We start from the raw sequence: 17992 nt of genomic DNA, 5'->3' as shown, positions 1-17992 counted from the left end.
GACATTCCTCACAAATAATGAGCTTGTTGATTATTAACAAAAGGAAGAATATATTTTTAACTTTGATAGTACAGTAGTACTATCATTGACTACAATATTTCTCCTTTTGCCGCCTCTCAATGTTGACTTCATTTACATTGTTGTAGTCACTTTGTTTGTTTGTTTGTTTATTTATTTGTTGGTTGGTTGCTTTGGTTTTTGCCCTGTATCACTTCATAAAAGTCTACCCACCTTTCTCTAAATGTAAAATATTCATCATTCCTTATAAGTATAATAACATTCCCTTACCATTGTAGCACCAGGCTTCCCTCTACATGCAGTTCCCTCCTCCCCTCCCATCCTCCCAAACATCCTTCCCCTTCCTCCCCAAACCCCCTGAAATGCCACCTCAGCAACTATTCAAAACCATACTAATGGTCCCCCACTGATGGGTTTACTTTTATAAGCTAGAGATCATATTGGCTCAAAGCAACAGGCATTTAATTAAATAACATGGCAATGTAAGTGACAAGATTTTCCTCCCCATACACATGGGGTACATTCTCCTTTAGGATATGGCACCATTTGTGGTGAAGGGCACACATACAGAAAATAATGGTAACTAAGGGTCACATATGGAGGACACACATTAGGAATCATTTGTGGCCAAGGATCATTTTTAATGAGGTACACACACTACATATACATATGTCCAGGGCACATTAGCAGAGTATAAATGTATGGGGATATATTAGGCCAGAGTGTTCACCTGACCTGGCCAACTCACTTCTCTAATATCGTCAAGCTACCGATATCCTCTAGTGATATATTTCTGTCTAAGGGTATATAGTATCACCACTCTTTTTAAGCATTTTCTATGGTCTCTATCACTATCTTCAGCCTCTGGGACCATGTGTTGGTCTCTGCTACCACAGGCTGTGGTGTTGCAGTTAGTAAGCCTCTCCCTGGTCAGGGAGGAATAAATCTCTTTTGGTGCATCGATAAATGTTATAAACCTCCATACCCAGTCAGGAAGCCAACAAAGCCAACAGAATATCATGGAATAAGGTCTATCTTTTGAGTACTTTTCTTTTCTGGGTACAAACTCAGAGTCCTGGCCCAAGTTAATTATCTAACTTGGCATTAGAAAATTCCTATTAAATCTCTTACTGTAAGCCTGCATTCCCCAAACCTCCCCATATTGGTGATTCCACCAGATAAAACCCCACAGGAATTGTGTGAGGGCTAGAGTGCAGAGGGTCCACTCAGCTCTCTAATTGGCATGCAAATGAACCTGGGGCAAAAACAAAAGGGTTAGGTGAGCCATCACCTCAACCCCTGTTCCACATTCCTGCATTTATTATTTACACCTACCTACCTGCCACACAACTACAAACTTTTATCCTACATCCTGGCCGACACTAGTCTCAAGAGTCACCCTCCACTTTCATATGGGAAAACTTTTTTCCATCATCCCCTAATTATTGAAAATATATTTTGTTTTCAGTTTTTTGCTTTTACAGGAAAATGCTTCTATTAAAAAAATGTGGATCTCTCCTTACTGTCAATGATCTTGCAGGATAGTACTGGAAGTAGACTCACTGTGTCATGTGAAAATGGAGTAGGGGGTTTGGGAAGGGGTTGGGTAGGGGGTTTGGGGTTTGGGGTCCTTAGGAATTCCTCTTTAGAGAATTACACCTTCTTGCACACAAAAGCAGTTAGAATAAGATAGTAGTTTATTTCAGGGCTGAGGAAGGGAAGGGGAAGGGAAGGGAAGCCAAGAGAAATCCTTGGACTTCTCATGGGGAGAGAGGCATGGCACAAAGCACGTGGCTCTGAGATACCAATCTCTTCTAGCAGGAGACTGGCAGGTACTTTTATAGAGGATTGATGGGGGTGACCATCTGACTGTGGAAAGTTCCTTTAGTGAAGGAGGACCATCCCCCACTGGTGGTGGCTGGGGGAATTGGGTGAGTGGTGGAGGACCATCCCCCACTGGTGGTGGCTGGAAGAGTTGGGTGAGGGGTGGCTGCAGATCTCCCAAGCCATCTCTTCAGGACACAAAGGAAGCAGCCACACCTAATCTTATCGCCCCAGGGTTGAGGGAGACTAGAATGAAGGGGTCTGAGCTAGCTCAGTCCAAATCTGGTTCCACTTATCTCTCTAGGTGTCTGTCCTCTGGTTTAGTTTCTCAAGGATAAGATTCTTTGATGTGCCCCAGAGAACTTCTGGGGTGTCCTGGGCCCATAACAACTGGATCAAGGGCTCACCACTTCATTTTACAGAAATGGAAACTGAGGTACAAAAAGAAGAAATGATTCACACAAGTAGGGTATGTAGCAGAGATTGGGAGGTGGGTGAACACAATAAACCTTTTGTGAATCAAAGAATCATAGAGTTTTCCATCTGGAAGAGACTATAGAGAGAAGGAAACAGAGTGACTGTGAGAATGACCATCATCCCTGGATTGGAAAAAAACAACAGATTAGAAGAAAGGACTTCCTTGATTCTTACTCCTGTATGAGAGCACTATCATGAATTATTAAGAGAAACTGGAAAAAAAAAAGAGAAACTGGGTATGTTTGTGGTAGGATTGCTGAATGAGAAGGGACCTTGGTGATTACCCAGTTTCTTTTCAGAGAAAGGACAAGCGGCCCCAGAGAAGAAGAATCCCTTGCCCAAAGTCACACAGCTAACTAATGGCACAGTGATGTGTAAAACCCACGTCTACTGAATCTCATTTCCACAATATCACAACTTGGGGCCCTTTCCTAACCCCTGAGACTGACACAATCAGGTCCTCCCTCAGCCTTCCCTACCCAGCCTGGCCCTCTTGACCCCATCACAGAGAGAATTTTTGGCCAGAAAGATTGTGAGGATCATCTATGGTTGGACAGAGTCAGCGTGGAGGCTGGGGGGAGGGAGAGAATGAGAGAGAGAGAGAGAGAGAGAGAGAGAAAGAGAGAGAGAGAGAAGAAGAAGAAGAAGAAGAAGAAGAAGAAGAAGAAGAAGAAGAAGTAGAAGAAGAAAAAGGAGGAGGAGGAGGAAGAGGAGGAGGAGGAGGAGGAAGAAGAGGAGGAAGAGGAGGAGAGAAAAGAGAGAGGAGAGGGAGAGAGAGGGAGGGGAGAGAAGAGAAAGAAGAGAGAAAAAGAGGAAAAAATAGGAGAGAAAACAAGAGAGGGGAGAGACAGACAGACCATAGCTAGATTTATCCCACTCAACAATTAAGAGAACATTTATTATTACATGCCTACTATATGCCCTTACACAAAAATATGAGAAGTTGGATCGATGCGGAAAGCTCAAAGAGGAGAGGGAAGACCACTTTAACTTTGTATAACCAAGCAAACGTTGCTCTATCCCATTCTTCTGAGGCTACCTTCTCCAAGAAGTCTTTTTTGATTGTTTTCAGTGTTTTATTGATGCTCTCTTTCTCTGTCTCTGTGTCTGTCTGTCTGTCTGTCTGTCTCTCTCTCTCTCTCTCTCTCTCTCTCTCTCTCACACACACACACACACACACACACACTTTCACACACACATACTGCTGTTCTTTCCCAATGACTTGCCCTAGCTACCCACCCAACAGAACCTTCCCTGAGGCCCCTGGTGTGAAGTGGAGAGCACATGTGGCCTGGAATTCAGAAAGACCTGAATTTGAATGTGGCTTTATGACACTGGGCAAGTCACTTAACCTCTATCTGCCTCAGTTTCCTCACCTGTAAAATGGAGATAATGATAGCACCCACCTCCCAGGGTTATTGAGGATCAAATGAGCTAATATTTATCAAACACTTAGCATAATGCCTGGCACGCAATAAGCACTATATAAATGTTAGCTAGTATTAACCAAGAAGTATGGTTAAACAAAATCAATCAATGCATTTGTCTATGTCGGCAAAGGTATGAGTCATGCCACACCAGTGGCCCACCATCCCCCTTCAGAGAAGCTGGAGGCATGCTTCAAGAGCAGGCCTGGGAAGTCACAACTGATCACTGAATTGAACAGACTTCTCAAGTTATTCAGTGTCACTCTCAGTGACAGTGGTACCTGAACTTAAGGAAGGCCTGAAGGAAACTGAGAAGCAGACATCTCTTCATCTTAAGCAGAGCACACTGGGAAGGAGGTCCTTCTTCCTAAGAGTTTGGGAATTATATTTATATGGAAGGAAGGAGAGGGGAAGGAGAAGCTACAACAATAATACCAGCTCCCACTCATACAGTGCCCTGAGGTTTGCAGACAATCCCCCCCCTCCCCATTTTACAGATGAGTAGACTGAGGCTAAAAACAACAATATTAGGTGACTTGGGCCAAGGTCTCACAGCTAGTAAGCAGTAAAGCTGGGATTCAAACCCAGGTCTTTTGACTGAGTTGTGTTTGAATTTTTACTGAACCTCCCACCAGAGATTTAGCAGCTGGACCTAGAACAAAGCTTGATGAAGTTAGACCTGAAGAAGACTTTAAGGGAAAGTCTAGTAGGATCCTGGAAAAGATGGCCAAGTCTGCCTCCATTTCCCCATGTGATGACAGAGGGGGCAGGGCAGGGCAGAAGCAAGGGAAGCCTCGATGGCTATTTGAGCTCCTAAGCATGTGGTACAATGCTTTACAATTCAGAAAGCCAGGACTGGGACCCAGGACACCTGGGTTCTGTTCCATATTCTGATAGTATGATTGAAATCATGGGATTTGGAGTTGGAAGGGACCTTAGAAGCCATGCCGGCCAACACCTTCATTTAACAGCCAAGGAAACTGAGTCACCCAAGTCATCGATGAAATCTTAGAGCTGTGGCTCTAGCAGAGGCCCTCTGACTTCAGAACTGCCAGGCTTTCTGCTACAAAGCAAGCACCATCCCAGTGTGATGTCTCCTGAGACTCAGTTTCCCCATTAGTAAAATAAGAAGGTTGGAGTAGATGATATTTATGGGGCCCTCCCTGTCAGCTCCAAAGGGGGTGAATAAGATCTCACTGGTTACACAAACACACACACACACACACACACACACACACACACACACACACGAGCTGACCAGACTGATGGACAAGAGGGGAAGGAGCAGGAGAGGGTAAAGGTCAGTGGGGGTCTCCAGCCAGTGCCTGTGCCACCTCCCCACCCACAATCTCCCCTCCCCAAACCAGCGGGTGTTTGTACTGATGAAACATGGTGTATACAAATAATTAAATGGAAGAATTGGAGTGATTAGGGCAGATGATTATTGTCAAATTATGATTTATCTTGTAGTAGAATTAGTATTCCCCCAAAGGGTTCCGTCTAGCGAAGAGCCCGCCACCGGGCCCATGATTAATCGCTGTCTCCAGAAGGTCACCTACAGCCATTGCAGATTAACTCAGTGGGGAAAGTTCTTTCGGTAATTCAAGCTGTTGTTCTCACAACCTGTCATCTCCCGCTGAAAAGGACGGTTGCATCCGGGAGCCCACGGCCTTCGCCACAACCTCCCCCCTTCTTCCCCCCTTCATCTCCAACACACTCGGCTCTCCTGGACATGGGAACATGATGTACAGTGTAGCCAGACATAGGTGACCAAGGTAGTAGGGCACCAAGAGGGGACCAAGGAGGGCTATTTTTTGGCCTCCCCTCCCCGCCCCCACACTGGCCATCAGTAGGAGGTGGGCTCTAAGAGAGGACCGAGCAGGGAAGCCAGGAGCCAGAGGCATAGGAAAAGGAGATGAGCCGGGGATGAGCAGGGCAGACCAGGAAACAACAGAAGTGGGCTGTTTGCTCTATTGCAAAGGCTGGCTGCAATTAGAACGAAAATTGGATTTTCCCATGTCCAGGAGACAGCTGGGAACAAGAGCCAGGGCAGAGTGTGGAGGGGAGTTAGAGTTGGGGGGAGCAGGAAGCTGGTTTGGTTGTCAGCGTGTCAGACCCAACCTCTACCAGCTGTCTGGGAACCCTAAGGGATCTCAGAGCTGCTGAGGTCAAGTGACTCGGGGTCCTGGGTCCTGAGAGGGGAGTCCCCTCCTAAGCGCAGGTCCCCATAGTGGCTACAAGAGGATTAGTCAGCTGGGCCCTGTTGCCTTAAATCCAGCCCTAAAGGGAGTGTGTGAAGGAGAAAGAACCTGGTGCAAGAGGGAGAGGGAGAGGGGCATGGGTCCAGGGAATGCCCAATATTGAAGTTACTTAAGAACCGCAGGGAACACAGGAAAGCTGCCCTCTCGTCTCCCCCACCTCATCCCAATGTTCTCAGTCTTGCCCTTGGCAGGGCTGCCTTTTGCCTGTTTACTGGTCCTTGGCTCCTTCTCCCTGCTTTCATTTGCCAATGGTGCCTTCAGCCATCCCCCTGGCTCTGTCCCATTTATCTCTGAGCTGCAGGGTGCTGCTCCCCCTGAATGTTAATAGGCCTTCCTTTCAGTCTTTCTGCCTGGATCCCCTGTAGTGGAGAGTGGGGAGAGGAGAGAGAGAGAGAGAGAGAGAGAGAGAGAGAGAGAGAGAGAGAGAGAGAGAGAGAGAGAGAGAGAGAGGAGTTGGAAAACTTTCTTTGCTCTGTTGGACTTAGGAGGCCAAGCCCATAACCCTTGAAACTGGGCTTTTTTGTACTGCAAAAGACAATAGCAGCCACCTGACCCTACCCATGTCAAGAGGGAGGGGAGCTCGGGCTCTCGAAGATAAAGGTTAGAAGATGTTCATGTGTACAGGGACAGGGGTCAGGGTTTGGGAGGGGGGAGGGGTCAGAATGGGATCCAGGCAATAAAAGATCAGAATTTGATGAACAAAAAGAACTCAATGTAGGGAGAGAGGAACCAGCGTCCAAGAGGTGACAGTGGTGAGGGTTAGCTACAGAATCTCAATACAGAATTCAAGGGTGGTAAAGAATTTTAGAGACCCTCTAATACCCTCATTTTCCAGTTTTGTTCTGTTCCTCTTAATGACGTTCACGATGGTTCCCATGGGTCTCACTGGTTCATTCATTCATCCAGACATTTTTAAAATTCCTACTATGTGCACAGAACTGTGCTAGATACAAGGGTTCCAAAGACAAAAATAAAATAGTCCCTTCCCTTAGGGAGCTTACATTCTATTGGAAGAAAAAAACATGAAGTTGGGTTTTTTTTGTTTGGTTTTTTTGTTTGGTTTTTGCAGGGCAATGGGGGTTAAGTGACTTGCCCAGGGTCACACAGCTAGTAAGTGTCAAGTGTCTGAGACTGGCTTTGAACTCAGGTCCTCCTGAATCCAGGGCCAGTGCTTTATCCACTGCACCACCTAGCTGCCCTGAAGTTGTTTTTAAGTAAATAATATGTAGACATTTTTTTTTAATTCCAGTCTTTTGATTTCATTGGTATTGGGATCTCCCTGTGCAAAAATGCCCTCCAACAAAGGTATCAGAGAGTTGCCCCAGGCACTGAGAAGCTATCATTTAATCCAGAGTCTTCACACACCCAGTATATGTTAGAGGTTGGTCCCAAACCCAGGTCTTCCTGACTCTGAGACTGGCTCTCTATTTGCTATACCTGCCTGCCTCTGTGGCATGTAGGGAAGGCAGTGGGAAGGGTGGGAATGGATTCCCAGAGAGAGGGGACTGGTTCCCAAAAGTAGAGCAGGCAGGAGACATCATGGGATCTGCTCCCACAGGGGGTAACTCCTGACTGGGCTAGGAAACAACTCACAACCAGCAAATCTGGTACAATGGCTAAGGTGAGGTACCTCCTTGAAGATCCCAAAACCTAATTCAAACTCATCCCCCAATTCTTCCCCAAACTTTTTCTGCCCTAGAGGCTTCCTGGTGGCCCAATGGATAGGGCTACAAGCTGAGCATCCTACACAAATACAAAATATGCAGAAGCCCCGTGACTGCAGGCAGTGGCAAAAAGTGTGACCCGTGCCTGAGCCACCCACCACAAGAGAAAAGATGCTCTCTTCTTTCTCTTCTCTTTGGGACTTGGGAAGTAGAAAATTGCACTCCCTTGCACTTCTAGAATGGGAGGCAGTAGAGGCCTGGACTCCTAGCAAGGGAGACAGAAGAGGATTTCTCTATCCCTTCTCACCCACTCAGGGGCCGCTGTAGCTCTGAACACCTGGCAGAAAGAATGTGTGGCCTCTATTGAGCCTGAGACTGGATCTCAAGGGAAAGGTTATCTGAGTCCCAAGATGCAAGCTTGAAAGAGGGAACATGTGATCCACCACAAGCCAAGTTTCATGCTCAGACCTACCATCTCTATGGTGGGTTCTAGGAATATGTCATATCCGCCCCCCTTTTTTTTGAGGCAATTGTGGTTATGTGACTTGCCCAGGGTCACATAGCTAGTAAGTGTCTGAGTCTGAATTTGAACTCAGGTCCTCCTGACCCCAGCATTCTATCCACTGGGCCACCTAGCTGCCCCCAAATCACTTTACTACAAAGAGGCAGCATGGGATGGTACATGAAGTGTTGGGCCTGTAATCAGGAAGATTTGGACTCAAATCCCATCTCGGACACTTACTAGAGGTGTGACCTTGATCAGGTTACTAGAATACTGTACACTAGAGAACATGGTATTAAATAATAGGTGTATCTGAGTGACATCAAACAAAATGCTATGTGAGGTCTGAGGAACTAGGTCATTGCTAAAAGGGGGGATCCAGGAGTTGGGCTGGGAAGCATGGAGAGGAATTTGACAAAGAGAGGGAGAAAGGATGTTCCGGGCTGTTAGAATAGCTTGAGCAAGGCCCAAAGGTCAGCTTTCTCTCTAAAGTCGTTAAGATTCTGGGCTTTTGCCTCTGACCTAGGATGGAAGGAGATGAGGGGATGATTCGGAGGGGCATCAAGTGAAGAAAAAGAAGAATGTTGGGGGCTGAACAGTTGGTACTAAAAAAAAAAAAACCCTGAAGTTCATGTACACATACCCATTCAGCCTATTAGTTCCCTAAAATGTCAGGGCAAAATAAGCTATGCCTCTACACATATGCATACCCCCTTTAAAATGCCTTTTGGGAGCAGCTAGGTGGCACAGTGGATAGAGCACCAGCCCTGGAGTCAGGAGGACCTGAGTTCAAATCCAGCCTCAGACGACTTAACACTTACTAGCTGTGTAACCCTGGGCAAGTCACTTAACCCCAATTGCCTCACAAAAACAAAAAATAAAATAAAATAAAATGCCTTTTGGTGACTTCTTTCCCTTCTCTTAAGCTGCCCCTAAACTCAGGGAATCAGCATCCCCCCTTCTGTTCCTTGATCCTCTGGCCAGGGTATTATCGGGACAATGCCAAAAACTTGGAGAATCTCCGGGTCACTTTCTCTTATTTACTGAGATGGAAACTGAGGCACGGGAGCAGACACGAGTGATATTGGAGAGTCAGGAAATCAATGCCCCAGCCTGAAACAGGAGCCGTATCTTCTCACCACTGACATCCACTGTCTCCAGTCCTGCCTCCCTAAAGCCTCAGTTTCCTCACAAAAAACATACAAGGTAAGTGCTGTTATTATCCCCATTTTACAGATGAAGAAACTGAGGCAAAAAGTGATTCGCCCAGAGTCACACAGCTAGTAAGTGTATGAGGCAGGATTTGAACTCAAGGTCTTCCTAAATCTGAGTCCAGCACTCTCTTCACTGTACCACATAACTGCCTCTGAGGTCAAGGATGGAATTTTTCTTTCTTTCTTTCTTTCTTTCTTTTTTGTGGGGGGGGGGTGAAGCAATTGGGGTTAAGTGACTTGCCCAGGGTCACACAGCCAGTAAGTGTTAAGTGTCTGAGGCCGGATTTGAACTCAGGTCTTCCTGACTCCAGGGCTGGTGCTTCTATCCACTGTGCCACCTAGCTGCCTCTTTTTTTTCTTTTTTTAAGGAGAAGGGGGCAGGAAAAACAAACATTATCTTCTAATTAGAGGAAAAGGGTAACCTAGGAGCGCCACCTTATTAGGGGGCAAGTAAAATGAGGCTCAGAATTGGAAAAAAAAGGAAGGAAGAAAGGTCCTCCCTGGGTAAGGAATGGGGCAGAGCTTTCCAGGCAGGGGCAGGGGAGGACAGGGAGCCAGGAGGGGTCTGTTTGGAGAGCTAGGATCTGATTTCTCCGAACAGGGAGGCTATATCAGGTCCCTCAGGTTTCTAGCACAATTTCCTTTGACCTTTAATTAGAGACCTCTGCCAGGCAGAGGGGGGTGAAGGTGGGGGCTCCTGGATCCCTGGGGAGGAGAGGAAGGGAGCTTTTAGCAAAGGTTCTCCCTGGAAGCTGGCTCCAGCCAAGTACTGACCTTTGGAGAGTGGAACAGCTCCAATGAACATGCATGAGAGATTCTCCCCCCACCCCCCACACACACCCTTCCTCCTCAATAAGAGAGATGGGATTTGGTGCTGGAAGGAGTGTGATTATAGTCCCAGACTCAGATGCTGGCTTGGAATTTTTACACTGACCCCGCCTCCTCCTTAGCCCTGGTGAGCCTCAGTGACTGCCCTGTCAGGGGGTATCTGTCTATCCCCGACACCAGCCCAGGACAGCATCCTGATGTCTGCCCCTGATGCCTAGGAGGGAAGAGGGGGGATGTGCATGATGCCCCACTCCCTGAGGGACCTGGGTGCTATGGGCAGCCTGAACAATTCTCTCCAATGGCACTGAGCAAGGCCAGGGAGCGAAAGAGGGAGAATTCCCCTCCCACACTTTCTAAATCACCGGGATCCTCCCTACTGGACTGGGGCTGGGAGAGGCAGGGAATTGGCTACAGATGGAAATTTTCTAGGAATTCTGAAGCCGTGGAGAAAATTATCTGGGGGAGGAAGAGTTGGTAGGAAACAGAAATCTTGGGGAAAATGTAGATATCTGCTAAACTCATTTTAGCCCCTTTACAAAGTTATCATGTTTGGTATATTGAAGAATGTAAATGCCCAAAAGTATGTAGGGAGAAACAATTGTGTTCTTTTTTTTTTCAGGGCAATGGGGGTTAAGTGACTTGCCCAGGGTCACACAGCTAGTAAGTGTCAAGTGTCTGAGGCCGGATTTGAACTCAGGTCCTCCTGAATCCAGGGCCGGTGCTTTATCCACTGTGCCACCTAGCTGCCCCTAATTGTGTTCCTTTTTAAAGAGGAAAACCGGGGAAGCTAGGTGGCACAGTGGATAAAGCACCGGCCCTGGATTCAGAAGGACCTGAGTTCAAATCCGGCCTCAGACACTTGACACTTACTAGCTGTGTGACCCTGGGCAAGTCACTTAACCCCAATTGCCTCACCAAAAAACAAAAAACAAAAAGAGAGGAAAACCCCTAAAGTCCTGAAAAGAACATGTTTTAGTTTTTGTTGTTTCCAGCTTTCTCTTCACATCTCTATCTGGGGCTAGTTGTCACACTGTCCCAGGGGCTTGTGGGTGCTCAGCATCTGCACTCTCAGCTTATGTACAGTAATTCTGGGTGGACACTATACCCGGCCTAGCTCACTCTGTGTTGGAGAGAAAGAAAGGACCACAGAGGACCTGGCCCTCTGGAGGAGGGGGATGATTCCCCAATGCCTAAGGGAATTTACTAGCTGAGCTCAGAGCTCTTTCTACTGATTCTGTGACCTTCCTTCAAAGCCTTGATTATCCATGCCCCGCCCCCCATCTCCCAGAGGGAAAAACTGAGTCCCAAAGAGGGCTAGGCAAAAGAAGTAGGCAGGCACAGTGGGTATGTCAGTGGGAGGCAGAGAGTCTTCCCTCAAATTCCCTGCCCCTAAATCTGTCTCAGATCTGCCATGGGCCTGAAATTTCTACCAAATAGTCATTATAAATGACCTAAAAAGAGAAACGCTAAAAGAGACCTGGTGGTGTCCCATTAACACACAAACACATGTCAACACATGCACAATTCATTGTCACATTGGGAAGCAGGGACTAGAGCCCAGTGTAGTAAGAAAGAAGCCCTGTCCTGAGAGTCAGGAGATCTGCCACTAATTATACCTAGAGAGGGTCAAATCAGGTCTCCTCTCTGGATCTTTGTTTCTTCATCTATAAAGTGACAAAAGGGAAGGGAAGGAGTTGGACAAAATGGTCTTTAAAGGTCCTCTCTAGTTCCAACATTCTATGTTATATTCTAGGTTAGTCTGTGTTGGTTCTAGGTTAGTTCTAGGTTATTCTATGCTAGTTCTAACCTGTGTTCTGTGGAACTGCATCCCAGAGGGATGGACTCCCATCAAGGAACTAAAAGGGGTTGAGTCTTTCTGTCTACTAGCCCAGTACCCTGTATTCTTAACTACAGTGAACCAAACATGACCCAGCCAAGAGGTAGCCTCCCCGTGGCTAGGCTAGGACTAGTTACTGTGCCTGGAGGGGTGATAAGAAATCTGAACAATGGTAAAGTGGAAGATCAAAGGACCACAAGACTCCCAGGTCAGTGATGCCCTCTTGGGCCTTCCCCAGGACCTACAGAGTTTTAGGAGCCAAGTATTTCTCAAGGACCAAGAGTACGCTCTTCATCCCATCCTGGTCCAGAGAAGAAGTCTAAGGGAACTTAGGGAGAAGAAATTTTTGCTGATTCCTTTTCTCTCCTCCAAGAAAACAAAGGATCCTCCTCCATTCCATTCTCTCTCCACTCCAGTGGACCCACAGGCTCAGAGAATTTAGAGTAGAAACTTAGAGCTTCTTTTATCCAGCAGTCTCATTTCACCAAGTTTGAAACTAAGTCTCAGAAAGACTGAGTAACTTGCCTAAGGTCACACAGAGAATAAGCCCCAGCTTGCCTCCATATCCAGAGCTTTCCCCATTCTGCTTTGCTCGGGTCACTCCATTGCTCAAAAGCCTTCCATGGCTCCCTACCACCTCCATAAAACAAGTATACACTCCTCTGCTTGGCATTCAAGGCCTTCCACACTCTGATCCCAAACTACTTTTTGGTCTTACTACCAATTTCCTCCCCTTCACAAACTCTTTATTTCAGCAAAAACAGCATATTTACTATTTCCTGGATAATAATTCTCACCCTTTTTTCATACTATTACCTCCACTTTGAATGACCCCTTGACCCCCTGTCAAACTCCTACCCATCCTTTGAGCCCAATTCCAAGACTACTTTGGACCCTTCTAGCGGGAAGTGATCTCTCTTTCCCTAGGACCCCTATAGCATTTATTGTCCATATAGCTCATATAGAATTTATCCTTGTATACTGTTATGTGTCTAAAGTTAAGAATCACTGCTGGGTCCGAGGGGCTGAGACACCGTACCCACTGCTTTTGCCCAAGGGGCTCCTCTCAGAACTAAACCCACACCTGCATTTGTAGACTGGGTTCAGTCCTAGGGGAGCCTGGTCCCCCAGGACCCGGAAGAGAATTGTTCTATTTTTAGTCATGTTCAACTCTTGTGACCCTATTTTGGGTCACAAGATAAAGGAGTGGTTTTGCCATTTCCTTCTCCGCGGTCATTTTATAGATGAGAAAACTGAGGCAAACAGGGTTAAGTGACGTTCCCAGGGTCACACAGCTAGTAAATGTCTGAGGCCAGATTTGAATTCAGGCAGATGAATATTGAAGAGAGAGAGTTAGGTTCCCTAATTTCTAACGCTTTTGGGGTTTTGGGGGGGTGTTATTATACCTTTACACCTATGCCCTAAGAAAGAAGTACTTATAGCTTAGATTTGGGTTCATATTTTACTCTCCCAAAATGGAGGATAAAAGGCAACGTACAATATAAATCAATCAACGTGCAATATAAAGCAGTCTTGGGACAAGGATTTATTTCTTACATACACATAAGAAATGCAAAAGACACAGAAGACTCACAGCCCATATGATAAGACTTATACAATCAGTAACTTACAGCCACTGTAACATACAAACATTAGCTATTATTTCATGTGAGCTGTTATTGCTTTTTGAGCTGAGCTTTGAAGGAAGTCAGGGATTCTAAGAGTCAGAGGGAAGAAGGGAGAGTATGGTATTCCAGGCCACAGGCATGGGGGGCAGCTGGTATAGAAGTATCGAGACAGGAGATAAGAGTATTCTATGTGAAGAGCCATAAGCCAGCCCCAACTTATAGAGGATGTGGAGGGGCAAGAATGCAAGAAGACAGCAAAGGTAAGAAAGAGCCAGGTTGTGATAAAGGTCAAACAAAAGATTTTACATTTGGTCCTTGAGTAATAGGGAGCCACTGGAGTTATTGAGGGTAATGGGGAAGACACAGCGTGTTGATGTGTCACTTAAATTTTAGAAAAATTACCTTTGAGGGGGGCAGCTAGGTGGCACAGTGGATAAAGCACCGGCTTTGGATCAGGAGTACCTGAGTACAAATCCGGCCTCAGACACTTGACACTTACTAGCTGTGTGACCCTGGGAAAGTCACTTAAACCCCATTGCCCTGCAAAAAAAAAATACTTTGGAAGTTATGTGGGAGATGAGTTGAAGTGGGAAGTCTTCGGGCAGGGAGGAATAATTAGAAGTCTATTGCAATACTTCAGGCAAAAGCTGATAAAGGCCACTACTAAAGGCAACTAGGTGGCAAAGTGGATAGAGTGCCAGGTCTGGAATCAGGAAGTTCAGTCAATGTTTAGTCATGTCCAACTCTTCGTGACACCCCCCCCCTTGGGTTTTTTGGGCAAAGATACTGGAGTGATTTGCCATTTCCTTCTCTAGCTTATTTGACAAATGAGGAAACTGAGGCAAACAGGGTTAAGTGATTTGCCCAGGGTCACACAACTAGTAAATGTCTGAAGCCAGATTTGAACTCACAAAGTCTTCCTAACCCCAGGCCTGGCACTCTATCCACTGCGCTACCTAGCTGCCCCCAAATAAGAAAGACCTGAATTCCTGAATTCAAATCCAGCCTCAGACACCTACTGTGTGACCCCAGCCAAATCCCTTAATCTCTCTCAATCTCAGTTTCCTCAGTTGTAAAATGGGGATTATAATAGCACCTACCTCCCACAGTTATTTCAAAGACCAAATGAGATAATATTTGCCAAAGGCTTAGCACAGAGCCTGGTATATAGTAGGTGCTTATTAAATGTTTATTCCCTTCCTTACTAGTACGGTGGCCATGTGATGTGAAGATCAATCAATCAATAAACATTTATTTATTGATATTTTATTCAGCACCTATTCTATTCCAGGCACCATGGAAGTACTAAGGATACAAAATGAGACAAAAAGACAATTCCTGCCCCAAGGAGGTACAATCTGGAGAGACAGAATCAGGCATGAGAGAGTTATGAAGGTAGAAATGAAATATCTGTCACTGATTGGGTGCATAAAGTGAGTGAGTAGTCCAAGATGAATTTGAGGTTTCAAACCTATGATGACCAGGGGAACAGTGGTACCTTCACAGTAGTAGAGAAATCCGGGAGGAGGGGAAGGGTTTGGGGGGGAACGATAATAAGCTCTGTTTTCAAGATTTTGAGTCTGAGAGGCCAATGGAACATCCAGTTTGAAATATACAATAGGCAGCTGGCAATAGGGCACTAAAACTCAGGTAGAGAGACTAGGGCCTGAGTATATAGATCTAGAATCATCTGCACAGAGATGGCGACTGAGCCCCATTGGAACAGATGAGGTCCATGAAGTGAGATAGCTCTTGACTCTGTCATCCATTGTGTTAACTATCCCTCCCAGTCTATGCCTTTATCTAAGTCATTGATAAAAATATTAACAATAAAAAAAAACAAGGTCAGGTCCCCTGGGGTCCTCCACTGGAGACTTCTCGTCTTATTGATATTGAATCATGAATAACTACTCTTTTTTGCGGGGAAATGGGGGTTTAAGTGACTTGCCCAGGGTCACACAGCTAGTAAGTGTCAAGTGTCTGAGGTCGGATTTGAACTCAAGTAGTCCCTGAATCCAGGGCCGGTGCTTTATCCATTGCGCCACCTACCTGCCCATGAATAACTACTTTTTAAAATATGGGCATCCTAACCAGTTATGAATCCATTGAATTGCATTCTTGCCATAGCACTCTTTCTTCTTCACAAGCATAAGAATGAGATACTTTGTGAATGCTTCATTAAAACTTAGGAGAAGGGGGGCGGCTAGGTGGCATATGTGGATAAAGCACCATCCCTGGATCAGGAGGACCTGAGTTCAAATCCTGCCATCAGACACTTGACACTTACTAGCTGTGGGACCCTGGCCAAGTCACTTAACCCCCACTGCCCCACCAAAAACAACAACAACAAAAAACCTAGGAGAAAGAAAAAGAGACAAAGAGGGAGGGAGGGAGAAGATCTTATTTGCCTTTGTCTACTAAGTTACTAATTCTGTCAAGGCAATGAAGTCACTCTGGCTTGCCTTATTCTTTTTTTTTTTTTTTTGGCAAGGCAATGAGGGTCACACAGCTAGTAAGTGTCAAGTGATTTGAACTCAGGTCTTCCTGAATCTAGGGCCGGTGCTTTATCCACTGTGCCACCAGCTGCCCCCATTGTTGTTGGTTTTTTACAATGATGGCCTAGCATCCTCCCTCACAAAATTTCCTTTTGTATGTCTTTTGTGTTATTTATTGTGTGCCATGTTGTTTCCCCCAACTAGAATGTAAGTGCCTTGAGGACAGGAATGGTTTCCCTTTTGTTTCCCTTTCTTTCTTCCTATAGCCTACCACCTCAGTACCTTGCTTGGCATGTAGAGTAAGCACTTAATAAATGCTTGGTTGAATATTTAATAAATGAGTGGTTGGTCATTATGCCATCCTTGATGGTGGAGTAAACAGGCGTCTCCACTGGAAATCCACATAGATCACAGGGTTGTCATAGAGTCACAGAATCTCAGGGCTGGAAGGACGTCAGAGATCAGCCAGCCCAAAACCTTCCCCTGAAGCAGAAATCTCTGCTACAACACATTCATCAAGCCTCAAGCGTGAAGACTGTCCAATGACAGGTAACTTACCACCTTCTAAGAAAGTCAGCTCCATTGTTGGACAGCTCCAAGCCAACTTTTCCTTACATTGAGCTGAAACATTGGTTCCAATAACTTTATCCCCATTAACCCTAGTTCTATTCCTCAGCATCTACACAGAGCAAATATATCCCCCTTACATATGCCACTCATTCCCCCTCCTTCCTGAATTCCTATGGCATTAATCCTTAGGAGACCCTGTCATTTGATAATGAATATCCTGTCATTTAATTGCTCCCTATTTGTAAATCTCTGCCTCCCCCCACCCAAGGGAAGTGATGTCCCTGAGACTGCTGAGTATGGCCCTGGGCAGCCAGCAAGCTTTCTGGAGGGACTCATCAGCAACCAAAGAAGAATTAACCAAGATACAGAGGAGTTGTCCATGTGCTATGTCATGGGGGAAAGGTCCTAGGAGCTGCCCTTGTCTGTTAACTTGCTGCCCTCTGGCCCCAAAGGGCTGGAGAATGAACCACAAAAGCAGCTGGTGCCACACACACACACACACACACACACACCACACACACACACACACACACACCCCTCCGGAAGCCACGACACTGAAAGTCTGAGCTCACTTGGCTGCAGCATCTTTGATCCCTGCAGCCGCAAGCCCCCAAATTCTGATGGCATCGAATTACCAGAGGCTGTGAGGGAGATAATGATGGAGCCGAGGGAGCAGAGACATTAATGTGGGGGACCATCGGCTCATAAACCACTGGGGTCCATTTTTAATGACCCAATAAAAAGGAAGAAAGGAAAAAAGGGAGGGGAAGAGAGCAAGGGATAAATTCCCCTTAGCCCCCAACCTCCTCCACCCACCCACCCCCAGCCAGTGCCCCAATGGCACACAAAACAGAGCCCATCTCTGAAATGACCTCAGCCGCCGACAATCAGCTCAGCATGACGGCAGCCAGGAGCCGGGGGAGGAATGTCTGGAGCTCACCTGTCTCTCTCTCTCTCTCTCTCTCTCTCTCTCTCTCTCTCTCTCTCTCTCTCTCTCTCTCTCTCTCTCTCACACACACACACACACACACACACAGAGGCTGTGTACTGGGAAATGGTAGGAGATGTGGAATGAAAAAAGAATTGCAAAGTCCAGGATTGGGTGACCAGGGATGGAAACAGTAGAGGGGAGGTGAATAGTTTGGGGCTTACCCTTTGATTAGCTATGGGACCCAGTCCTGGTGCCTGTCCATATCTGAACTGAAAAAGAGAGAGAGACAGAGAGACAGAGAGAGAGAGAGAGAGAG

Source organism: Dromiciops gliroides, chromosome 2, assembly GCF_019393635.1.
Source record: "Dromiciops gliroides isolate mDroGli1 chromosome 2, mDroGli1.pri, whole genome shotgun sequence".
NCBI lineage: Eukaryota > Metazoa > Chordata > Mammalia > Microbiotheria > Microbiotheriidae > Dromiciops > Dromiciops gliroides.
The sequence above is the reverse complement of the archived record's forward strand: the minus strand, read 5'-3'. Positions refer to the sequence as shown.